The sequence below is a fragment of the Balaenoptera musculus genome, chromosome 5 (genome assembly GCF_009873245.2).
Source record: "Balaenoptera musculus isolate JJ_BM4_2016_0621 chromosome 5, mBalMus1.pri.v3, whole genome shotgun sequence".
NCBI classification, from domain to species: Eukaryota; Metazoa; Chordata; class Mammalia; order Artiodactyla; family Balaenopteridae; genus Balaenoptera; species Balaenoptera musculus.
Genome location: NC_045789.1, coordinates 70,884,784 through 70,902,786, shown reverse-complemented (window position 1 = coordinate 70,902,786; position 18,003 = coordinate 70,884,784).

Genomic DNA, 18,003 nt, shown 5'->3' with positions numbered 1-18,003 from the left:
CCCCGCTTGCCACAACTAGAGAAAGCCCTCGCACAGAAACGAAGACCCAACACAGCCAAAAAATAAATAAACAAATAAATTTAAAAAAAACCCTGCTTCGATGGAGCTCATAGTCTAGTGAATAAACATACAGTCAAAAATATTTACAACACATATTATAGTTGCTAAGTGGTATTTGGGAGGGAGGGAGGTGTGCAAGGAACTAAGGCAGTGTGCAGGAGGTATTAGTGATATTTGAGTTCAAATCTATAACCTGTAGGAGTTAGATTTAAGGATAAGGTGGAAGTTTCTATAGAGCAAGAGATCAGCATTTATCAATACAAAACCCAGGGGCACGCAAGAACATGCTGAGGTCAATAAGGTAGAGGACAGCACTTGAGAAGGAGAGGTGAGAAGAGTTCAAGCTGGAAATCAGAAGTGGTCAGATCAGTCACAGACTTGGAATGGAAATTACGGGGCTACCTAAGGCAGTGGGAAGCCTTAGAGATTTTATGGCATGAAGAGTGCATTTTTGAATGAGTTCTCATTTGTTAATGTGGAGAATGGATTGCAAAAGGCAAATCTAAAGAGAATGATACACTTAGGTAGGTGTGTAGCAAACGAAGGAAGAGATAGCAACAGCCTTGAGTCACTAGGGTCATAAGAGTAAGGAAGTCAATTTTACTTAACCTCTCCGAGCCTCAGGTTGATCTGCTAGCAAATAAAGATGTTGGGCTAGATGGACTCAAGTTAGCTTTCTGATGGAAAAATGTGCCCCAGAGTTTTTAGCTCATGTACTACAACGAAAGAAGCATCTCATCCCCACATGGACATTCACAGAGCAATGCAATAACATTTTGACCTAACACATAGCTCTGAGGGACTAGGCTGTGTGAGTTTGAAAGAGAAAGATAAAAATAAGCCACAAGAGAAAGAAGGAAAGCAAATAAAATGAAATATCTGCTGGGAACTTTCACACAGGCTTATCTGTGAAGATTCCTAGGGGAAACAAATCAGAACACTGAAATTTTCATCAGAAAACCCCAAACCCCATGAAAACTACCTCCTTCCAGGTTTATGCACAAATTTCAGACCAAAGAGATTTCATTCAGATTTGTGGAATGTTTTCCCCTGAGCCCAGGAACATTTCATCAAAGCAAAAAGAGAAACCTGTAATCTGGTCTAGAGAGGGTGCTTTCTCCATGTTGACTGTTCAGCTCCTTGCTCTGTGTGCTTGCAGTTCAACAAGGAGTGGGGGTATAAGTGTAGGTGTTTGGCTTTCCTGTGCTATTGCATGGAAAATCAGAGTAAGGATAGGATTTTTTTAGTATCTGATGTAATATCCAGGTTCTTGCCATTTTTTAGTGATGATGGAGAAAGGACTGGAAAGGAGTCCTCACCTGGCCTTTTCATTCTTATGCACCTCTCCCCAACTCTGTCCGCCCCCCATAATTTCTGTCCTTTGCCTACAGGGGCCAATACACCTTAGTTTCCACTTGGTTGTCAGAATTTATTCAGTCCTGCGATCTACTGGGCCCAGCTCCTGCTGCTTCTTGCCTCTTCTGCATTCTGCCCTCTTCATACTTAATGGAATTAGGATTAGATATATAAAGTCTTAAGCTTCAAGGGCCCTTTAAGAATCATATAACCCAACATCTTTATCTTACTTCTAAAGCAACTGAGTTTTAAGTCTATGGCATTCTTTGCCTTCTCAACCCTCTCCTGAACCAGGACTGAATAAATAGAAAAAGGATGCTACATGCCAAGTCTCTCAATGAATACAGCTCCTTCCAGAGCATTGGTCCTTCTATTACCACAGAGGCCTTACCTTTGCCACTATTCTGAATTTAATGTAAGGAAATACAGTGGTATTTCTGTTCGTGAAATTTTATAATTCACGTATTAGTGTTTTTCCTGAATTTTAGAATACAATGTACCATGTCTTCACAGGATTTTAGCTGGTGGTTAAGGTGAAATTGTTGAAAATTAATTCAGAAAAGCATCAGTTTTTACAAACATTATAGGTATTACCAATCTCTTCATTTGCTGTGCTCCATAATGCTTCATTTATTATATTTTTATGGTTCCTCTGACACTCTCCACTCATATATCTCATTTCATGCCTGCCTTCTTTTTATACTACAAGCATCTATACTATAAGCAGGGCGCATGTATTCTTCACTTTTTGTGTTCTAAACCTCTAAGATTATATCTAGCAAATAGAAAGGGCTGAGTGAATAGTTGCAGAGCAAACACTTTTATTTTTTAAACTGAAGATACAGTGCCACCTATATTAAATAAAGCAGTATAAAAATCATGAAAAAGCACATATATCAATGAATTTCTTCAAGATATCTTAATTTTAGAGCTTTCGTGCATATTGAGAACTGAGAGAAATTTGAAGAAATGACTTAGACAACTTTTAATATGTTCCTAACTTCTTTATATAAAACCAGGAGAGAAACAAAATAGTAAAAGAAGCAGGATCACTTAAATTGTGTATTCTCTCATTTATTAAAGATATTATGCAGTTTTAAGAAATACTGGCTTGAACTGGTTTATCCATCTAACAAAAGAAATTGTATGTCTATCTAGGATATGCAAAGAATTTCTGTGAGTTTTAATTTGTGTAAGACAATAATGAGGGACTTCCCTGGTGGTCCAGTGGCCAAGACTCTGCACTCCCAATGCAGGGGGCCTGGGTTCCATCCCTGGTCAGGGAACCATATCCCACATGCTACAACTGAAGATCCAGCATGCCACAACTAAAAGATTCCACATGACACAACGAAGATTCTACCCATGGTAATGAAAGTCCCACGTGCCACAAGTAAGACCTGGAGCAGCCAAATAAATAAATAAATAATTTTTAAAAAGACAATAATGAGTATAGTCTTTAGCAATAATTATATTACATATACCTACTTCAATTTCTACGTTTCCAACTACTCTTTATCTATACAAGGATGAAACCAATTTCTCAACAACAGATGTGTAGTGAACACGGCTCTTAGACATATAGTAATATTTGTCATATTGTAATTCCAAGTCTTCCTACACTGAAATCGTTGCAGTTAAATAAGGAAAGACAATTGTTTTTAAGACTGAGGAAGCAGCAATTTATTTGTCTCCTGGATTTGGTATTAAAAAGAGGCTTTGGATAAGGCTTTTGGATTATTAAATTACTGACTAGTACTGTAAACACATATTATTTTTTAAATTGGGGTATAGTTGCATTACAATGTTGTATTAGTTTCTGCTGTACAACGAAGTGTATCAGCTATACGTATACATATATCCCCTCCCTCCTGGGTCTCCCTCCCACCCCCACCCCCATCCCATCCATCTAGGTCACCACAGAGCACTGAGCTGAGGTCCCTGCACTATACAGCAGGTTCCAACTAGCTATCTGTTTCACACATGGTAGTGTATATATGTCAATTCCAATCTCCCAGTTCATCCTACTCCCCCTCCCCCATCCACATATTTGTTCTATACATCTGCGTCTCTATTCCTGCCCTGCAAATAGGTGCATCTGTACCATTTTTCTAGATTCCACATATATGCATTAATATATGATATCTGTTTTTCTCTTTCTGACTTACTTCACTTTGTATGACAGATTCTAGGTCCATCCATGTCTCTGCAAATGACCCAATTTCGTCCCTTTTTATGGCTGAGTAATATTCCATGGTATATATGTGCCACATCTTCTTTATCCATTCATATGTTGATGGACACTTAGGTTGCTTCCATGTCCTGGCTATTGTAAATAGTGCTGCAATGAACATTGGGGTGCATGTGTCTTTTTGAATTATGGTTTTCTCAGTGTATATGCCCAGTAGTGGGATTGCTGGGTTGTATGGTAGTTCTATTTTTAGTTCTTTAAGGAACCTCCATACTGTTCTCCATAGTGGCTGTATCAATGTACATTCCCACCAACAGTGCAGGAGGGTTTCCCTTATTGAATCATCACCTATAAGCTGTAAACTGGAGGCAGTGAAGAGTCCCATCAGCAGACTCTGGCTGAAATTTCCTTTGGATCTTGCCAGAAAAATTTATCCTTGGATTTCTCCTTTTTTAAGGCAGCAAATAATCCTTGTGTACAGTTTGCACATGTGAAAATAATGTGTTCCCTCTAGTTTTGCTCCCTTTTAAGGAGGCCACATTGACAAACTCAAGAACATATTTCTGTAGAAGTGATATAGAAGAACATTTCTTAAAATGTATTCTGTGTAATACCAGTTTGATTAGATTTTCCTTTTTCTAAATGGGAAAAGGATTCTGTGATTAAATAGTTTAAGGAAAGTGGTTATATAGACTCTTTTAATGCTAGACTTCTTAGGAGCTTTAAAATGCTACTGTGTTATCATCTATCACCAGAAAGGAAATAGAGAATACAGTATTTTCCAAACTTAATGACTACAAAATCTTTATTCAACCCTAAAGCATCTTGTAAGAATAGTGTTCTGTTAAAAACAATTGTAAAATTTTCATTCATGTTAATGGGAACAGAAGTGGAAAGTCTATTAATTGAGAAAACTGGGATGAGTTCAAAAGTTAAAGGTTTCTTTACATAAAAATAAATACAAATGACAAAAATTTATCATTTTATGCTGATATATCTAATGCCAACTAAATACAATAAGATTTTTTCTTTCCCCATTCTATATTTATTTGTCTTTTCTCCCATAGTGAGAACTCTGGCTCCCAGAAATATCCCTGTGTTTACAAATTTGCTCAGCCCTACAATACATAATTCCTGCTTCTGTACTCTGAAAGGATAGAAGCAATGAAAGTACAGCCACAGTGAGCACACCTTACCACTGTATCTTGTTTTCTAAATACTGTTCCCTATTAAATGTAAAATAGGAGTACTTAGAGAAATGGCCAATTCCAGGGAAAGTAGAAGATGATTCTGGAATATCTTATTGTGTCAGAAAGTATGCAAACACTCAAAAATGAGGGGTCCTGTCCAAATGACACAAGAACCAGTTTTGAAAAATTTCCCACTGTTGGCCAAATTTGGGAAAGTATATCTTCAAAAAAAAATAATGACAGTTATGGATTAAAACACAATGGGTATTTAGAAAAATTATTGTGGATACCAGAGATGTGCAGCAGGGCAATACAGATATATAGCAGTTTTCACTATCAAGTTAACACTGGGAATATTTTCTTGTAAAATTAAAAATAATTGGGAAGAATTATATTTGTTACTTATATACAGTATACTAAATATTTTAAAAGAGTAAGTGACTCACTTCATTACAGTTTTCTAAATGATTTTGTTGCTACCCAAGGATGCTGTGAAAATAAATGAAAAGAGATCTGGTCAATGAAAAAAAATCACAACAAACATAAAAGAATTCATGATTTACATAGTAACAGTAAAAACCAAGCAAACAAATAAATTCAGGGAGAAGGGAAGACTCTTACAGTAGAATGCCAACTGATCATTGTCAAAGAATGATAGAGTTGGAAAAATCACCATTCTTCAACTTATATAGTAAGAATAAATTCAGGCAAGAATGATCTTTTATAGAGTGTCTTTTCTACATTACCTGTGGCTTAACTCTTTGTAAGTGAAATTATGAGCAATAATTATAATGTGTAGACTACATAAATATAAAAGAATAAGGTTTATAGAAAAGCTCTATTAAAAGTCTGCATGCAGTGCTGATGGTTTTCTTTTTTCACAAAACTATCCCAAATTTAATGATGTGATTTAGAATTCTTAGCAGCATTTTGACCAGTTATCTAAATTGGGTAGCTTAGACTTCTGTCTCTAATCTTCAGTCATTAACGTTTTTCTTGATGAGTTCTGATGTACCATATGTTCTTTTCCAATTTTCCTTTTTGTATCATTTTGTCTAAACGAAGCTAACATCAAAGTATAAAATTGACTATTTTACCTACACACTCCTTTTTTTGTCTTTTATATAGTTATTTTGATTAGATATTTCATTGCTAACCACCTAATGTGCAGTACTTTACATCTACTTTAAAATTTTAAAAACAGTTGGTTATATTTGATATGTTGGTGAAAATTAAGGAAACAATAAGGAAACTTATAAAAAATAATCTTATAAGAAAAATTCTTAGCAGCTTTCTAAATTTATCAGTTACTTTTTCTAAGTTAAACACATTTTTATAATACTGACTAAAAAAATCATATAATTTTCACATTCTAAAGTAATTAGTGATATTTTAGGTGACTGTCAAAATAACTAACAAAATTGTATGTTTCTACAATTAATGGAACTTGTTTCGTTCTTTTTTATATCTCTTCTTTCTTAGTTTCTGGGAAAGTACAAGTAGGCATCATGAGTCTAGGAGATAATTTTGACTTGAGATTAAAAGCCACAAGTTAGTTATAGAAATAGAAAGTCATTTGGCAATTTTTTGAAATTTATATATATATATCAATATATTCAATTTTGATGTGATTCAAACCATAGTGTAGTCAAGTTATCTTGTCATAATTAATATCCATTTCATCACTACTTAAAATCTAATTTGAGATATCTTTCGATGATACAGATATAAACTGACAAGTTAAAAAAATAAATTAAACAAACTTATTTCAGTATGGATGGTTATTAAAATTGCTTGATCATTCCTTGATTTGCCAAATTTCCTGTCTTCTCTAAAGTAGGGGAATCAGCTGTCAAGGCACTTGAAAATATATTCTCTATAACTAGAACATATGTTATATAAAATACCTAACCTACCTAACATAACTTTATGTTCTTGTACATTAAAATACCTAATATAGTGATCTAGTTGTTAGGACTTATCACTGCTTTAAAGAAATTCTCCATGGTAGAAGAATAGAAAATCTAATCAGTGAAGAAAATGCACACATTTTCTGTTATTAGTATATGTACATGCAAAGTCAACTGGATATGAATTTAGTCCTCCTTAAAAAAAATAGTGCAAGTAGTTCTGTTCTTCATGATTTAATAATTACAGCAAATATTGTGTAAGTTTAGGTTCTTGAAATATGAATGTATCCTTCTTGCAAAAGATATAGGTAGAAGAAAATTATGTCCACTAGCTTGGCAAGATATTGCAAGAACAAATTAGTCTTCTTCTAAATGGCCTCAAAGCAGTTTCTTGCAAGGGAAAAACATAAAGGATAATATCCAACTTCACTGTGTGGAATTAGGAAACATCATCTGAATTGCTGAAAAATCAGAATCATTAGAAAATCACTTAAAGACAATCAGCTCCTGCAAAAAACATAACATATAAGGTCATTTTAAATACTGCTGCTAATAAGGATAGTTTATCTGGGCCTGCTTTATTGATTAGATCACAATTATGATTAGATTTAGACATCAAGTTCTGGTAAAGGTAAGGACAAGGGCTACGCTTTATTTAACTTTGCATATGGGATGGCTAACTTAGAACCTTATATATAAAATGAACATAATGAAAATATTCTGCATATAAATGGTTGAATGAATAGCTGAATGAGTAAAATGTTTGAGGAGTTTGTTTCAGCTGAACAAAATATCTCATAAATTAGTTTTTTCCCTATAATAATTATATTTTACTTAAAGGTAAACTTTAGTTCCATATATTGACCACTAAGAAAATTAGAAATGGCTTCATCTTAGTTAAAATGTATACTGGAAGAACATAAACTCAAAGGAATTTGTTGAACACTAGTTCTGATTTTTAACACAACCATTTTGTTCATTAGAAATCCTATGTAAAAAATACTTAACTATAGTAACATTTTAATGGAAAATTTAGAAAAAGAATCTGGGATTAATTATTTGATTAATATTGTCACCAAAACCCATGGAGAAAACTTAAGTAGAGTAAGGGGTTATCAATTGCAGTGAAAGGGAAAAAAGATGTTGCTATTTCAGTAGGTTAAGGGAAGGCCTCTTTGATAAGGTGATATTAGAACAGGGACCTGAAGAAAGAGAAGAGGCTAATCATGAAGATATCAGAAGGAGGCTTTTTCAGGCAGAAGGGAGAGCAAGTACAAAGTGTGGCCTGGAGTGTGAGTGGCGTACTTGAGCAAATTGCAAGGAAATGAGAATGGCCAAGGTGGGAATAATGGGGAACGGAGTGGAAGTAGATAAAGTCTGGAGGGTAGTACCAGGTCAGTTCATGTAGCCTTGTAGGCCATTTTAGGGATTTGGGATTTTTACTTGAAAGAGATGGGAAGTCATTAAAATGTTTTGAGCAGAGGATTGGGATGATCTTATTTGCATACATTTCAAAAGGATCACTCTGGCTCAGAGAAAAGAAGAGGAAAATGAAGAGTCTATTCGGTACAGGCAGGATATGATGGTGAATTGTTACTGTGAACAGAACTTTGGAAGTGCTAGGAAGTACCCATAAACTTAGTAGAATTTTAGGAAAAGCCAACAAGATTTGCACTTGAATTAAATGTTTGGTCAGGGATACACCCAAGGTGTTTAGCCTGAGCTGCAAACCTGAAGGATGATGTTACATTTTATTAAAATGGAGAAGACTAAAGAGGGAGTATGTTTGAGAAGACAGAAATCAAGAGCTTGGGGCAAGATTATGATGTCCTCTGGAGAACCAAGTCAACATGTTTTAAGTTGGTGGCTGGGGACAGAGTTCATGGAAGAGATGGGGACTGCGGAGTCATTAGCATTTAGATAGTGTTTACTAGATGAAATCACCCTGGAAGTGAGCGAATTAGTAAAGTAAAATTCCTATGCCTTAAAAATATAATAGAAAACTTTTAAGTTCCTTTATCAGACCTATCAAGTCCCATACTTTCAATCACTGAAAATAAAGATGTATCTTGAAAATAAAGGAATAGTTGGTTGTTTGTATTCATTATGAAGTATCTTTCACTTTACTTTTTAGAATAAAAAGAAATGGAATATATTTTGGCTCCACAGCAAGAGTACTATGTATGAGGAGTCTGGCTTCTGTTTACAAACTTATGTATGATTTTTCAGGCCCAACCATAGGCAATTACAAAGGCTTTACCTGGCAGTCCTCACGGGGAAAGCTGCCTTCCCCACACCAGAATCGGGGCACAGCCAGTGCACTGCAGGCTCTGAGGGGAGTTGCAGGCAAGGGTTCAGAGCCCCTTACCTGGTGTGGTCTTCTCATATTTTCATTCCTAGCCCAGGCATCTTCTTTCCCACGTCTTCATGTGGGGCCTTGGGTAGAGGTACCTCTGCTGTGACCTCCTTAGGAAGTAAGAGGCAGAAAACTTGAAGGCAATTTTACCCAGTCTGACCCAGTACTTGTTCACTCCTAGTCCTTTATCTTTGCTCTCCTCCCAACCCAGGGTCCGTGAAACTGCCAGGGCCTTTTGTTAAGGGCTTCCTCAAACCCTGAGTGACCCAACCCTCGCTTCTGTGTTAATCCACTTGACACCAGACTGATGTGCCATTTTGGAGAAGTGAAAGGGGGAGTTGGAGCTTTTTCCTATTTCAGACTCTAGCTTATATCATAGCAGTAAGTAGTTAAAGGTTTAACTCTTTCATTTTGGGTTTGTTGTTTAATGCACTACTCGGACACTTCATGGCTCAGCTCTCTCTCTCAGTTCAGCTCCTGACAATGTAAATTATCCTTGTATATATTTTTATCAAAACAAATTCAATATATTTTACCAACATTGTGTAGCTTAAATTTATATTGAGGTATTGTCCTACACTTGACATGTATTATGATTTTAACATTTCCTGATATTCAGGTAGTTATTACAAAAATTCTATAGGCACTTTTTTTTGATAGACAAATACTGCTGTGGCCTTATGTTAATGCTTTCGTATTCCCACTAATGTCTTGAAAAATAAATAAACAAATCATATTTCATTCACTAGGCTCTTTCTCCTGCTAATTCTTCTATCAACATTGTTAAATAATTATACCCCCAATGAATTAATGGTAAGCTGCAATCTTGGTGTTGTAACTACAAATTACTTTAGCATAACTACAATTACTCAATTTTTAAAACCTTATTTTTATTGCTTGTTTGGTATAAAAGTTGATAAAGTTTAACCTACATTAAAATCTGTCATTATTTAATATATGACATTCTAAGTTTTTCTTGAGAAGATAAAATACTGAAATTCAAAGAAAATGCCATTTTGAGCCTAGATTTACAGGAAAAAAGTTAACTATGAACCATCATGAAAAGTGAAATATGTCTATTAAGAAGATTGCTTAACTTTTACCTAGTACCTTATGTTTCATAAGAATTTTGATATTCAAATATTATTCTTATTTTTATTTTTAATGTTGTGAATAGGATTCAAAGGACCAGAATGTCTTAGGCACAACAAATACAGTTCACTGAGATTTATGTAGAGGAAATGAAATAGAAATAGGTGTCAAAAGCTGGTTCTATTTTCAGCTCTGGCTTGCTAGCTGATGACTTCTATCAAAATCACTAAACCTCACTGAGTCCCAATTTCCTCAATCTCTAAAATTAATTTAGTCAGAACATTATTACAGTAATCAAATTAGTTGGTAGAGTTAAAAATGACATATATTGTGCTGTATACTACTCAATCCTGCAGTACTTTACTATGATGTTAAATTTGTGTAATGTCTTGGTGAAATGTATTGGATCTTCCACGTGGCAACAGGTAGACCACATCTAGGGAGTCTGGAGCCTTCCCTTTCTACCTCTCAATACCTTCAGTTCTTTGCCCCTTTGTTTCCTTACTGCCCACCAGGCCAAATGACCTCAGATATTCCTTTATTCAAAGGACATTTGTTCTTGTAGGATCAATCCCTTCTCTCAGCAAGAACCCTCTCTCCTTCCTCACATCCCACAGGGCTAGATTGTCTGGGCTGGTCAAAGTGAAGGAACACCAGTCAGAAAGGAATGGCCTTGTGTTAGAAAGAGCTCTGGAATTAGCCTTGAAAAGGCTCATATCTTTGGCCTTAATTGAGTACTTCTTTAACTTTCAGAAAATAACTAATTCTTGTTTTCTTAACTGTGCAATGGGACTAGTGGTACTCTTTAGCTACTTCTTGACATTGTGAAGATCAAATGAAATAAGGTCCCCTAATGCCTTATAAATGGTAAAACATACAAAAATAAGTGGATATTACAGTTCAGAAAAACTCATCCGTTCTAGCAGAAGGAAGGCAGTGAAGACTCCCTGGAACCTCCCATCATTATGAAAAGGTGTTTGAGTGTTTAACAAAGGTCTTCCAGAGACAGTATCTCTCCTCTATTGCTTAACTGGAAGCATCAGTATAGAAGACAGACTGGGGAAGATGTATTTAGTCAAGGAGTTATTATTATCACTTCCTGAAAAACTGATCATCTAAGTGTAGAAATATATGATTTACCTACATTATCTCCAAATTTTATTTCAGAAAATCATGCAAGGTAAAGCTGGTAATGGTAATTCATCTGGAATTACCCCCAGTAAAGCTCTTACATATCTAATCCCGTGTTGACTTTCTTCTTGGAGAACCCAGGTATCCCATTGCACATTTACATATGTCACCCACCACTGCACATGCACCAAGGAAGGAATTCCTTTAGAGAATGAGCTCTAGTATTTACTTCAAAAAGGTCACATTGAAAGAATGGATAAAATATTCCTATAGTTTGGAAACCAGTAATAGAAATGAAAAATATTGACTCTGGTGAGATGAGGTAATCTTATTACTCTCCGTAACATCAACTATATTTGAAATTTCTTGATGATTCTTAATTCCAAAAATTGGGTCTTATCACTTCAAATGTTTCTACAGTAATTCTTAAGACTAGTATATAATATTATGCTGTGTCTAGAAGAAGACCTTGAAATAGAAATGAGTAACAGATGGTTTTTCATATACTGGAACGACTTTTGACTTAGATATTCAAGATGAGATTCAGAATACTTGGACAATATTCAGTTGTTCAGGAACTGATGAATGGAAAACTCAGGTGATTTATTTAATGAGATTGGATATAGTAGATGGATAGTGTTTGACTCTAAACCACTTTTCTTTTGTTTGTTTCTATAAAAAGACCAGGTATAACATATGTCAAATGATTACCATTAGTATAGTCAGAATTTCATGAAACAAACAAACAGAACAGAAAACATTTTAAAACCTGAAAGTTGTTAATATATCCTTGGGTAAATATCCATCAAAACTCTGTGGTGAAAACTTAGTGAAGATTTTTTTATATTTAGAAGAAAGTTAGAAATATTCAGTAGAAAAGGTGATGATGGCAATAAGAGAAAAGCTGAGTCCAAGGTTTTTGTTTGTTTGTCTTGTGACTATTAAAAGCTGTTACCAAAGAAATAATATTTATACTCCAATCTATTTGAATAGGAATTAAAACAATAGTAAGATTCCTCAAGCACTTTGTGATTGTGATTATCACAAATAGGTTGATTATTTCCATTTTTCACAGTTTACTAGAAAATGTTTAAATCTGTTGTTACTTGTTATTTTTATGATTTTTGAAAGTCCTATTTCATTAATAGCTGCTCTCATCTATCCTGAGGGCAATTTGGCTTCACTTTGTTACTTTGTTAATGTATTTTCAAAATGATAGTATGTTTGTGGTGGTATTTCAGCAATTTGGAAATAAAATATTGTTCTAAAACAATATCATTTAGAAAAATAATTCATGATGTTTATAAGAATATTTCACATTGAGAGCCACCATTTTTTTAACATCTTTATTGGAGTATAATTGCTTTATGATGTTGTGTTAGTTTCTGCTGTATAAAAAAGTGAATCAGCTATATGTTTAAATATATACCCATAACCCCTCCCCTTGCATCTCCCTCCCAACCTCCCTATCCCACCCCTCTAGGTGGTCACAAAGCATCAAGCTGATCTTCCTGTGCTATGCAGCTGCTTCCCACTAGCTATCTATTTTACAATTGGTAGTGTATATATGTCAATGCTACTCTCTCACTTCATCCCAGTTTACCCTTCCCGCTCCCTGTGTCCTCAAGTCTGTTCTCTACGTCTGTGTCTTTATTCCTGTCCTGCCCCTAGGTTCATCAGAACCATTTTTTTTTTTTTTAGGTTCCATATATATGTGTTAGCATATGGTATTTGTTTTTCTCTTTCTGACTTACTTCACTCTGTATCACAGACTATAGGTCCATCCACCTCACTACAAATAACACAATTTCATTTCTTTTTATGGCTGAGTAATATTCCATTGTATATATGTGCCACATCTTCTTTATCCATTCATCTATCGATGGACACTTAGGTTGCTTCCATGTTCTGGCTATTGTAAATAGTGTTGCAATGAACATTGTGGTACATGTCTCTTTTTGAATTATGGTTTTCTCAGGGTATATGCCCAGTAGTGGGAATGCTGGGTCATATGGTAGTTCTATTTTTAGTTTTTTAAGGAACCTCCATACTGTTCTCCATAGTGGCTGTATCAGTTTACATGCCCACCAACAGTGCAATAGGGTTCCCTTTTTTCCACACTCTCTCCAGCATTTATTGTTTGTAGATTTTTGAGGATGGCCATTCTGACCTGTGGGACGTGATATCTCATTGTAGTTTTGATTTGCATTTCTCTAATGATTAGTGATGTTGAGCATCCTTTCCTGTGTTTGTTGGCAACCTGTATATATTCTTTGGAGAAATGTCTTTTTAGGTCTTCTGCCCATTTTTGGATTGGGTTTTTTTTTTTTTTTTGGTATTGAGCTGCATGAGCTGCTTGTAAATGTTGGAGATTAATCCTTTGTCAGTTGCTTCATTTGCAAATATTTTCTCCCATTCTGAGGATTGTCTTTTTGTCTTGTTTATGGTTTTCTTTGCTGGAGAGCTACCATACTTAATGTTTCTGTGACTTGTGGTTAATTTATTTTGCTTTTAATAGAGTTAACCCATTTCTTTTATCCTTCTCCATATCAAACCATGAAAGATGGAAACACACCACACACACACACACACACACACACACACACACACACACACACACACACACACACACACTGTATTTAGTCAGGTTAATCTAAGTTCAAGTCTCACTCTGCTATTTACCAACAGCATGACCTGCACAGATAACTCTAGTACCAAAACCTTCAGTACCTAATTTAAAATAAAATAACTACCTCATAGGGAGACTGCAGGAATTAAATGAAATAATGCATCAAGCATTGCCACTATTTAAGCACATGTTGACAATGAATTTCCTTCCCTGACATGGATCCATTTCCTACCTTCATAGCCAGGAGTTTTTCAGATAGTAGAATTAAGGCATCCATAAAATCATTAAATAAGCTTTTCAAGATGACTGTGAATAAAATGTACTCCATAAAATTTTCTTGTGGTAGAGAAAAATTGAAGATTGAATAAGCGTAGAATATTCAACTTGGAATTAATCTTTATGAATTCAAAAATACTATTTTTGAAAACCCCTTATTACGTGTATGTTCCTTCATTACTTAACTTGGTTTGAAATAACTTCAGTAATGGTAAAATTGCCTGAAATAAATAATGTATAAGTCATTTTTTTCCAATTGTTATTTTCCTTGAAATATTAAAAGTATATTTGTGCATGTGCACATTTATTGCTTAAGTTATTGAGCTAAAAATATTGTTTTAAATTGTCATATGTATGAGATATCATATCAAATAGCCTGTGGAAATGGAAATTTAGCTTCGGGAAAACCCTCTGGGAAGATACATCTCACAACCTTCTTGAGTTAATTATCATTCAGAAGATCTTGGCCATATGTAGCAAGTAATATTCTCTGTCAGGTATGGAACAATTAATGCTGAATTTTATTTGCTAGAATTTTATATAAAATATATGTAATATATTTTATGCAATAGGCCTATAGTTTTATTTGTTTTTTCTTTTCAGATTTTAAAATATATTTTCTGGAAAAGTCAAATTGAGAGGTTTTTAAAACTTATTTCTAGTCTATTCCTTGAAATGTAAAATAATCCCTTGTTATATGTCTCTGACTCCAGTGCCTTTTCCCCTTGATTCACATTGTTGTTGGCATACCTAATACTTTTATGTCAATCGTGCCTATTTCATGTTGCCTTGTTACTATTGTGTAATTGCACAAAAGTACAAAAGTATTCTAAAATGTCTCAATTATTTCTCTAGTTGATGTTTTATCTTCCTTAGATTTACAACTTTGGTTACATGAGTTATCTTTTTTATTCTCTCTTGTTTTATAAGTGATTTTTCTCTTTTATTCTTTAATTGCTTGCCTGTGTTTATCAATTCATGTCATGTTTATCAATCTTTAATTTTTTCTTTACTATTCTTTATTTTCTGGTTTTCCTGCATTTGTTGTATTGTTTAATTGAATTTTTATTCGATCCATTTCCTTTTTTTTCTAACTGATGGTAACATTAAATACTGCCCAGTTACCTGATTATATATATATATATATATTGCATTCCATACTTTTTAAAAGAAAAATTTTGTACATTTGTTGTATTGTAACAAGGTATAATTATGAGTCTTCTCTTTTGAATCATTATTTCAATGATTCTTTCAAATAATAGTTATTAATTTTGTCTTATGTGGTAGCTATTTTGGCCCCTGACTATCTGAAGCTACAACTTAGAGGATGATCTATTAATCAATTAATAAATATGTGTGTATATACTTATAAAAGTTACTGCTTATAATAAGTGCTACATAGTGAATAATGGGCCTCAGATCAATCATATATAGAGAACAGAGAATAATGAAGGGGGTCCCACATTTACAGAGTAGTCAGAGGATTCCTCTTTCAGATTACACTTAAGCTTAGATCTACAATATAAGAATGGGCCAACAAAGCAAACTGTAGGGAAAAGAATAATCTAAGCCAAAATAAAAAATTATGCCAAGGTTCTTTGTTGTGAACACCCAGGGTCTTTGAAATGGCACTAGATAAACTTGTAGATGTTGGCAAGGCCAGATACCGTAGGAATTTCTAGGAAATAAGTAACTGAATTAAGTCCTACCTTTTAATTGGGGAAAAGTCAAAAATCACATTATAAAACAAACAAACAAATCATGTATGCTGGGAAGTGTTGTTGCAACCTTTTCTTGAAAACACAGTCTACAGTGGAATTGGTTCAGTAAATAATGGAACTCTAGAAATATGATTTGATTCATATGCTTTCAAAGAGCCAGTCACATCTTTACTTCATTGAATGTATCGTTTTAGATTAAATGCTACTTTAATTTTCATCTTGATAGTTTAAGGAAAGCAAGTCATGGTTGAAAACTACACTATTATAAAGCCCATTAAGAAACATACATTTTCCATAATAGTAGAAAGAGCATTTCAACTTATTAGCTTTCTCTATGATGAATCACAAAATGAATCAGCTTTACACTAGGAAGTCAGCTCAGCTCAATAAACTAATCAATGAACTAAGGCTTGAGCATATGGTGTACACACTCTACTCCCCCCAAGATATTTTAAGCTCATCAAAATAGTCCAAACCAGATGCAGATCCAATTTTTTTTTTAATGCAACAGTAAAATCTATCCCAGAAATGATTTTTTTACACACTCTTTGGAAGATTTTACAATATATTCTCAGGCATTCTTGAATGTCTATTTTCCTCACTGTTCAACCAATCAATCAGAATATAATGGAAAGTAACTCTGTAAAAATTGAGGAAGCCTGTAATACAATTGGCTTTTCATAATTATGTATTTATTGGCAAAGGTTAGGAAAGTGATAAAAACATTCAAATATGACTTACGTATAGATTGACACCAATGCATTCTTCTTGTAGCATATGCTCAGCATCATAGAATATGAAATAGAGGGGTTGTGAGATCCACATTCATCTAGGCATACATGCCTGTCAATAATAATTTGCTGCAGGCAAGTCACCATGCTAAGTGTTTTCCTCCCTTTGCTTCCTTTAATGCTTGCGATAAGCTTGTACGGTGTCTAAAAGAATAGAGGGTTTTTGGTTTTTTTTAATCCATAATGACAAGAAATTCTGGGATAAGCAGTCTAAGGCTTATGTGGCAACTCATCAGTGGTATAACGATCTTTATTTTTTTCTATATATCAACTTTTGCACCTCCAGGTCTTCTGTTTGAATTCTAAGAGGAAAAAGGGGAAGGCCAAAAGCTGACAGGCCTAAGGGCTGATTGCAGACACTAGTCTATTTCTTAAGAAGAAAAAGAAAATCTTGCTAGAAGGAATACCCAGGCACTTTCTTACATATAATTGAGAACTGGATCACAGGTCACCCTTAAATTATAGGAAAGTATGGGAAAACACATATTTATTTTCTTTATTTTCCTCTATAGTAGAGAAAGCCTAAGGGAAAGATAGGGTTTTGGAATATTTTTTTATTGAAGTATAGTTGATTTACAGTGCTGTGTTAGTTACAGGTGTACAGGAGATTCAATTATATATATACATATATATATTCTTTTTCAGATCCTTTTCCAATGTAGATTATTACAAGATATTGAATATAGTTCCCTGGGCTATACAGTAGGTAGGTCCTTGTTGTTTATCTATTTCATATATACTAGTGTGTATATGTTAATCCCAAACTATGACTTACATGCAGATTGATACCAATGCATTCTTCTTCTAGGATATGCTCAGCATCATAACTTCTGTATATCTATCTATTTATCCCTCCCCCCTTCCCCTTTGGTAACCATAAATTTGTTTTCTACATCTGTGAGTCTATTTCTGTTTTGTAAATGAATTCATTTGTATCATTTTTGATATTCCACATATAAGTAATATCCTATATTTGTCTTTCTCTGGAATATATTTTTTTGGCACTCACTTTATAGTGTCTGCTACACATTCTATAGAGTCAGTACATTTATTATCATCCATGTTTTACGGTTGAGATGAGTGTGGCTCAACCCTTGAAGGGGTTAAGCAGTTTTCCTAGTGCCATGTGGTTGGTCAGTAACTAGTAGATCTAGGCTACAAACTGTGCATCTGAATTCAGAGTCACATTTTCAACTGCTATATAAAGTTGTTTCCTATTACAGTCCTGGATCAAAAAGTCATTATTTCAAGAAATCTCCCTTTCATAAGCCTTTCCCCTCACGTAAACATCAAGGGCAGA